Genomic DNA, 9133 nt, shown 5'->3' on the forward strand with positions numbered 1-9133 from the left:
GGACAATTCTCTGGACTCTCTAGATAAATAATTATCGAAAAAAAGTTGAACTTTTGCATTTGCCTGGCTGTAACAGGGTCATTTAGGAAAGTGGAGGGACAAAAAACACTCAAAAGCCTATACAACCTAAGGGAAAACCTCAAACTTCACAAAAATCGATGAGCATATGTGTCCTAACATGGTGAAGAAGCATGCCAAGTTTCGTGAAGATCGGACAATAGGTGGTGCTATAACTGGCAAAAACGTCTCTTCTTATTAGGGGTTCAAGCATGAAATGCTGAAACCCTATTGTAATTGTACTGATTTTTAGGGGTTCAAGCACGAAGTGCTGAAACCCTATTGTAATTGTACTGATTTTTATTATTAGGGGTTCAAGCATGAAATGCTGAAACCCTATTGTTATTGTAAGGATTTTTATTATTATTATTATTTTCCCCTAAAACGCATCGTGCAGACCAAACCATAAGAGCTGGAACCTTGAAAGTTGGCCAAATGATAGTGCTCAATTTGGGGAGAACCTATCAAAATATGGCCCAGATTGGCCAATAGGTGGTGCTATAATGACCACATTTACTAAATTGGTCATAACTCATACATAGTTTGTCCTAGAGGCTCAAATTTAGCATCACTGTGATCCCTGGCTCCAGACGAACAACATGGCTATCTCCAAATCCCGATTTGAGCAAAAAAAAAAATTTATATGGCCACTTTTGTCCAAAGCCTACTTTGGCAAACTAGTCCCTGGTTTTTGGTCCAATCAGAACAAGACCAGTCTAGGACAATTCTCTGGACTCTCTAGATAAATAATTATCGAAAAAAAGTTGAACTTTTGCATTTGCCTGGCTGTAACAGGGTCATTTAGAAAAGGGGCGTGGCAAAATACACTAAAAAGCCTATAAATCCCAAATGAAAACTCAGAACTTCACAAAAATTGATGAGCATATGTGTCCTAACATGGTGAGGAAGCATGCAGAGTTTCATGGAGATCGGACCATAGGTGGCGCTATAACTGGCAAAAACGTCTCTTCTTATTAGGGGTTCAAGCATGAAATGCTGAAACCCTATTGTTATTGTAAGGATTTTTATTAGGGGTTCAAGCATGAAATGCTGAAACCCTATTGTTATTGTAAGGATTTTTATTATTATTATTATTTTCCCCTAAAACGCATCGTGCAGACCAAACTGTAAGAGCTGGAACCTTGAAAGTTGGCCAAATGATAGTGCTCAATTTGGGGAGAACCTATCAAAGTATGGCCCCAATTGGCCCATAGGTGGTGCTATAATGACCACATTTACTAAATTGGTCATAACTCCTACATACTTTGTCATAGAGGCTCAAATTTAGCATCACTGTGATCCCTGGCTCCAGACGAACAACCTGGCTATCTCCAAATCCCGATTTGAGCAAAAAAAAAAATTATATGGCCACTTTTGTCCAAAGCCTACTTTGGCGAACTAGTCCCTGGTTTTTGGTCCAATTGGAACCAGACCAGTCTAGGACAATTCTCTGGACTCTCTAGATAAATAATTATCGAAAAAAAGTTGAACTTTAGCATTTGCCTGGCTGTAACAGGGTCATTTAGGAAAGTGGAGGGACAAAAAACACTCAAAAGCCTATACAACCTAAGGGAAAACCCCAAACTTCACAAAAATCGATGGACATATGTGTCCTAACATGGTGAAGAAGCATGCCAAGTTTCGTGAAGATCGGACAATAGGTGGCGCTATAACTGGCAAAAACGTCTCTTCTTATTAGGGGTTCAAGCACGAAGTGCTGAAACCCTATTGTTATTGCCCTGATTTTTATTATTAGGGGTTCAAGCACGAAGTGCTGAAACCCTATTGTAATTGTAAGGATTTTTATTATTATTATTATTATTCTTCTCCGCTAAAACGCATCGTGCAGCCCAAACCGTAAGAGCTAGAGACTTGAAACTTGGCCACAAGGTAGTACAAAAATCGAGGAGAGGTTATCAAAGAATGAGCCCGATTGGCCAATAGGTGGCGCTATAGCGCAAAAAACAAAAAAAAATCACTATTTTGCTCATATCTCAATAACCATTTGTCTCAGCTTCAAGTGTCATACATCATTGGAATCCTTGGCTCAAGCCGAACAAGAAATATAGGAGGTATTTTATTTCCGGTATGCAAATTTTTCCGCCATTTTGGATTTTGTCCAAAACCTACTTTTGCGAACTAGTCCCTGGTTTTTTGCCCGATCGGAACCAAACCAGTGCAGAAATGTTCACAGTAGTCTGAATATCAATAATTATCGAAAAAAAGTTGAAATTTCGATTCACGGTCGCTAAGGGGTGCCAAAACGTTTGAAGAAGGCGGAGCCTATTTTACTAAAATGGCTATAACTCCAGAAGTAAATGAGGTATCTTCACCAAACTCGGTACACATGTGTAAGAGGTCAATCTGAGGTCACAGTAAAAAAATCGCGGCGATTGGCCACATGGTGGCGCTATAACATGAAAAAAACATAAAATGGGCTATAACCACCTGACCGTTAGTCCGATTGACTTGAAAATTGGTATGCAGTGTCTTGGTCCAAGGTGCCATGTATATCTATGAGGACATTAGTGTATCTCAAAAAACATGGCCGCCATCAGCCAATGAAGTTTGAGCACCTATTAGACAAGGTTAACGGAGGCCGATCGGAACGAAACTCGATGGGCATGTTCGACTCATGGCCCTAAAGGTCTGTAAGAATTTTGAAAGAAATCGGCCACTAGTTGGCGCTAACGAGTTTTATGGCTCTGTAATCACGTGGTGTTACACTTATCGTCACAAAATGCATATCATTTGATAGAGCTGCTCATCCTGAACAACTTTGCCTCTAGAACCATTCCTGTCAATCAAACCGTTCATTAAATATTCATGAATATGTTAAAAACCTACTTTTGCGAACTAGTCCCTGGTTTTTCGCCCGATCGGAACCAGACCAGTCTAGGACAATTCTCTGGACTCTCTAGATCAATAATTATCAAAAAAAAGTTGAACTTTTGCATTTGTATGGCTGTAATAGGGTCATTTATAAAATGGGCGTGGCAAAATACACTAAAAAGCCTATAAATCCTAAATGAAAACTCAGAACTTCACAAAAGTTGGTGAGCATATGTGACATGACATCATTAACAAGCATGCAACATTTTATGGAGATTGGACCAAAGGTGGCGCTATAACTGTTAAAAAGCTTTAAAACCATATATTTCCTATGGTAAACTGCCTGTATTGGCTGTAAATGGTCTTTTCCATCTCTGATCATATAGTTTTCATATCATAATGTTCAAAACTAGTGCAATACAATTCTCTGGACTCACTAGATCAATAATTGTCAGAAAAAGTTGAACTACTTCATTTGGATAGCTATAATAGGGTCACTTCAATATGTAGCCTTAAAATGAATACCATATTAAGCCAATAAGTGGTATTTTACTGCCCCCTGCTGTCATTTCATCATACTACTCCCTAATATTGTTATATAATTCATATTTAGACTTTATAAAATCATTATTTTAACATTTAACATGAAAACGAAAGTAAAACGGCATTTAAGCCACGCCCCCAAATACAAATTCATTCATAACTCGAAAACGGAAAGTCGTTGCGCGCTCAAATTTTGATGGTAAGGTCCTCTACGGGCTCTTGATCGAAACGTGTCGTCGCGGGCCTCGGGAGCGCGCCCCCCACGAATCGCAAATTCGTGGGACCCCCGATTTTGAACGGCCGAAACTCCCGACCCAGACCACCCCGAACCTTGTGTGAGAGCTCGTTGGAAAGGGCCCGTTCTAGGCTAGCTTCGATTCAAATGTGGTGTAATTTGCCCTGGGCATTCCAGAGATAAAAGCCCCAATAGATATGCCTTTGAACGGTCATAATTCCGGCCTCCAATCGCCCAAAAACACCGCGATGGTCTCATTCAACAGGGCTCCTCAAGAACTATCTATGCTCTGAATTTCAGAATTTTTCGCCTTCTGGTTCCCGAGATATAAGTGAAAAACCAAATTCCCATTCATTCATTCAAACACTTCAACTGTAAGATGGAGGCTGTAATTCCACTGTTGTCAACTAGAGGGAGCAGCAGTATTAGACATAGTATTAATCTTTTTATCAGCTTTCAGCTTTGGCCAACAAACAAATGGTTAAAGCAATCTTTTTAAAATTATTATTGGACTGATAATATAGATCACAATGAAATATATGAAATGGTTAGACCATTAAAATATTTTTTCACAATAACACATCCTAAAGACATTGAAAACATATTTGTATTTGTGTGTGTGTGTGTGTGTGTGTGTGTGTGTGTGTGTGTGTGTGTGTGTGTGTGTGTGTGTGTGTGTGTGTGTGTGTGTGTGTGTGTGTGTGTGTGTGTGTGTGTGTGTGTGTGTGTGTGTAAGCATGCATTATTGAGTTAACATGGAAAACACTTATATTACAATAACTATTATAACACAATCATATTTTGTCAGTGTTTATCACTTCATTTGCACTGACACTTCACATAATTGCTAGTAATGTGGTAAATCACGCTAGAAACATGGTAAATCATAGTAAATCATTGATGGTCTCATTCAACAGGGCTCCTCAAGCACTATCTATGCTCTGAGTTTCAGAATTTTTCGCCTTCTGGTTCCCGAGATATAAGTGAAAAACCAAGCACTTCAACTGTAAGATGGAAGCTGTAATACCACTGTCCACTAGAGGGAGCAGCAGTATTGCATATTATCTTTTCATTAGTTTTCAGTATTGGGAAACAAACAAATGCTTTAAAAAGCAATCTTTTTTTCTTTTCTTTTTTTTCTTTTCTTTTTTATATTATTAGATCACAAAGGAATTCTAATAGACCAATAAATATATTTTCTCAATAACATAATTCCAAAACATTAAAAACATATTTGTGTATGTTTATTTCTCTGTGTGTGTGTGTGTGTGTGTGTGTGTGTGTGTGTGTGTGTGTGTGTGTGTGTGTGTGTGTGTGTGTGTGTGTAAGCATGCATTATTGAGTTAACATGGAAAAACTGGTTTGCTTTAGTCCAGAAAACAGGTGAAAATCATGAAGTTTAAAGTGAAAGTGAGCCAATAAGTGGTCTTCTTCTGCCCTCTGCTGGCCATTCTACTTATTAATGAAGTCTTTTCACATGTGCTCACATTCATATTTAGACTCTAAAAATCACTTATATAACAATAACTATTATAACACAATCAGATTTTGTCAGTGTTTATCACTTCATTTGCACTGACACTTCACATAATTGCTAGAAACATGGTAAATCATTCTAGAACGTGGTAAATCATGGTAAACTATGCTAGAACAGGGTAAATCATGGTAAACCATGATAAACTATGGTAAATCATGTTAGAATGTGGTATATCATGGTAAATCATGCTAGAACAGGGTAAATCATGGTAAACTATGATAAATCATGATAAACTATGGTAAACCATGCTAGAATCACAGTAAACAATGGTAAATCATACTAGAATGTAGTATATCATGGTAAATCATGCTAGAATATGGTAAATCAAGGTAAACTAAGATAAAATCATGGTAAACTATGTAAATCATGCTAGAATCATAGTAAATAATACTAGAATGTGGTAAATTATTGTGGGAGGAGCCTATTTTACTAAAATGGCTATAACTCAAGAAGTAAATGATATATCTTCACCAAACTCAGTACACATGTGTATGGGTTCAATTTGAGGTCACAGTAAACTATTTTATGGAGATCGGTCCATAGATGGCACTATAACTGCTATAAAAAGCTTTAAAACCATATATTTCCTATGGTACATTGCCTGTATTTGCTGTAAATGGTCTTTTCCATCTATTGTGTCAGTGGTTACATGCTTGCTAAATAAAACTTAATAACTTTTGATGCTTTTGTGCTTAAAGGCCTTAAATGCTTGAACCCCGATAAATGCTGCTTGCAGCTTTAATTATTATTATTATTATTATTATTCTGCCGTAAAACGCATTGTGCAGCCCAAACCGTAAGAGCTGGAACCTTGAAACTTGGCCAAATGATAGTGCTCAATTTGGGGAAAACCTATCAAAATATGGCCCAGATTGGCCAATAGGTGGCACTATAATGACCACATTTACTAAATTGGTCATAACTCCTACATAGTTTGTCCTAGAGGCTCAAATTTAGCATCACTGTGATCCCTGGCTCCAGACGAACAACCTGGCTATCTCCAAATCCCGATTTGAGCAAAAAAAAAATTTATATGGGCACTTTTGTCCAAAGCCTACTTTGGCAAACTAGTCCCTGGTTTTTGGTCCAATCAGAACAAGACCAGTCTAGGACAATTCTCTGGACTCTCTAGATCAATAATTATTGAAAAAAAGTTGAACTTTTGCATTTACCTGGCTGTAACAGGGTCATTTAGGAAAGGGGAGGGACAAAAAACACTCAAAAGCCTATACAACCTAAGGGAAAACCTCAAACTTCACAAAAATCGATGGACATATGTGTCCTAACATGGTGAAGAAGCATGCCAAGTTTCGTGAAGATCGGACAATTTTTATTAGGGGTTCAAGCACGAAGTGCTGAAACCCTATTGTAATTGTACTGATTTTTATTATTAGGGGTTCAAGCACGAAGTGCTGAACACCTATTGTAATTGTAAGGATTTTTAGGGGTTCAAGCACGAAGTGCTGAAACCCTATTGTAATTGTAAGGATTTTTATTATTATTATTATTATTCTTCTCCGCTAAAACGCATCGTGCAGCCCAAACCGTAAGAGCTAGAGACTTGAAACTTGGCCACAAGGTAGTACAAAAATCGAGGAGAGGTTATCAAAGTATGAGCCCGATTGGCCAATAGGTGGCGCTATAGCGCAAAAAACAAAAAAAAATCACTATTTTGCTCATATCTCAATAACCATTTGTCTCAGCTTCAAGTGTCATACATCATTGGAATCCTTGGCTCAAGCCGAACAAGAAATATAGGAGGTATTTTATTTCCGGTATGCAAATTTTTCCGCCATTTTGGATTTTGTCCAAAACCTACTTTTGCGAACTAGTCCCTGGTTTTTCGCCCGATCGGAACCAAACCAGTGCAGAAATGTTCACAGTAGTCTGAATATCAATAATTATCGAAAAAAAGTTGAAATTTCGATTCACGGTCGCTAAGGGGTGCCAAAACGTTTGAAGAAGGCGGAGCCTATTTTACTAAAATGGCTATAACTCCAGAAGTAAATGAGGTATCTTCACCAAACTCGGTACACATGTGTAAGAGGTCAATCTGAGGTCACAGTAAAAAAATCGCGGCGATTGGCCACATGGTGGCGCTATAATATGAAAAAAACATAAAACAGGCTATAACCACCTGACCGTTAGTCCGATTGACTTGAAAATTGGTATGCAGTGTCTTGGTCCAAGGTGCCATGTATATCTATGAGGACATTAGTGTATCTCAAAAAACATGGCCGCCATCAGCCAATGAAGTTTGAGCACCTATTAGACAAGGTTAACGGAGGCCGATCGGAACGAAACTCGATGGGCATGTTCGACTCATGGCCCTAAAGGTCTGTAAGAATTTTGAAAGAAATCGGCCACTAGTTGGCGCTAACGAGTTTTATGGCTCTGTAATCACGTGGTGTTACACTTATCGTCACAAAATGCATATCATTTGATAGAGCTTCTCATCCTGAACAACTTTGCCTCTAGAACCATTCCTGTCAATCAAACCGTTCATTAAATATTCATGAATATGTTAAAAACCTACTTTTGCGAACTAGTCCCTGGTTTTTCGCCCGATCGGAACCAGACCAGTCTAGGACAATTCTCTGGACTCTCTAGATCAATAATTATCAAAAAAAAGTTGAACTTTTGCATTTGTATGGCTGTAATAGGGTCATTTATAAAATGGGCGTGGCAAAATACACTAAAAAGCCTATAAATCCTAAATGAAAACTCAGAACTTCACAAAAGTTGGTGAGCATATGTGACATGACATCATTAACAAGCATGCAACATTTTATGGAGATTGGACCAAAGGTGGCGCTATAACTGTTAAAAAGCTTTAAAACCATATATTTCCTATGGTAAACTGCCTGTATTGGCTGTAAATGGTCTTTTCCATCTCTGATCATATAGTTTTCATATCATAATGTTCAAAACTAGTGCAATACAATTCTCTGGACTCACTAGGTCAATAATTGTCAGAAAAAGTTGAACTACTTCATTTGGATAGATATAATAGGTTCACTTCAAAATGTAGCCTTTACCAAGTGTCCCCGAAAGCCTATATCTCTTTAATGAATGACTCAGACCTTCTTAAAAAGCCAGTGAAATATCACTCTGAACATGCATGAAAATTTTCAGACCGATCGGACAAAATTTGCCTCTATAACAGTTAAAAAGGTGAAAATTATATGAATATAATGGCATATTAAGCCAATAAGTTGTATTTTACTGCCCCCTGCTGTTTAAAATTTATAAAATCACTATTTTAACATTTACAATTACATTTAGTCAAAATCCGTCCGTTAAAGTATTAGTATTGACAGTTTTATCACATCATATATTTCAAATGTCTGTATCTACAACATAATGTGTTTGTGTAGTCTTAGGTTTCTGAATAAATTCTGAATCTTCTGATTAATAGCTAACAAAGACTTTGTGAAATGTTTATAGACCATTCAAATATATTTTCATTATGACATATCCCAATAGCATTGAAAAAACAACAACAACATTTGTCTTTGTGTGTGTGTGTGTGTGTGCATGCATGATTGAGTTAACATGGAAAAACTGGTTTGCTTTAGTGCAGAAAACTGCTTAACTATATAGTTATAACTATAAATCCTAAACGAAAACTCAGAACTTCACAAAAATTGATGAGCATATGTGTCATAACCTGCTAAAGAAGCATGGAAAATTTTATGGAGATCGGACCATAGTTGGCGCTATAACTGTTAAAACGCTTTAAAACCATATATTTCCTATATGGTAAATTGCCTGTATTTGCTGTAAATGGTGTCTTCTATCTATTATCGTATAATGTTCATATCATAATGTTCAAAACCAGTGCAGCACAATTCTCTGAACTCTCTAGATCAATAATTATCAGAAAAAAAGTTTAACTTCTTCAAAAGGTGATTTTATATGAATATAAT

General features: G+C 37.3%; 1 long non-coding RNA gene across 1 annotated transcript; it reads right to left on the minus strand.

The window, feature by feature from the left end:
- Positions 1 to 1132: 1132 nt before the first annotated feature.
- LOC309492800 lies at positions 1133 to 6298 on the minus strand. Its single transcript, XR_014203711.1, has 2 exons — positions 6015 to 6298; positions 1133 to 1198 (listed from the first exon to the last, which is right to left on the minus strand). It is a non-coding gene; the product is annotated as an uncharacterized lncRNA (long non-coding RNA).
- Positions 6299 to 9133: the final 2835 nt, after the last annotated feature.

This window comes from Leuciscus leuciscus (assembly GCF_965113295.1).
Source record: "Leuciscus leuciscus genome assembly, chromosome: 1".
NCBI lineage: Eukaryota > Metazoa > Chordata > Actinopteri > Cypriniformes > Leuciscidae > Leuciscus > Leuciscus leuciscus.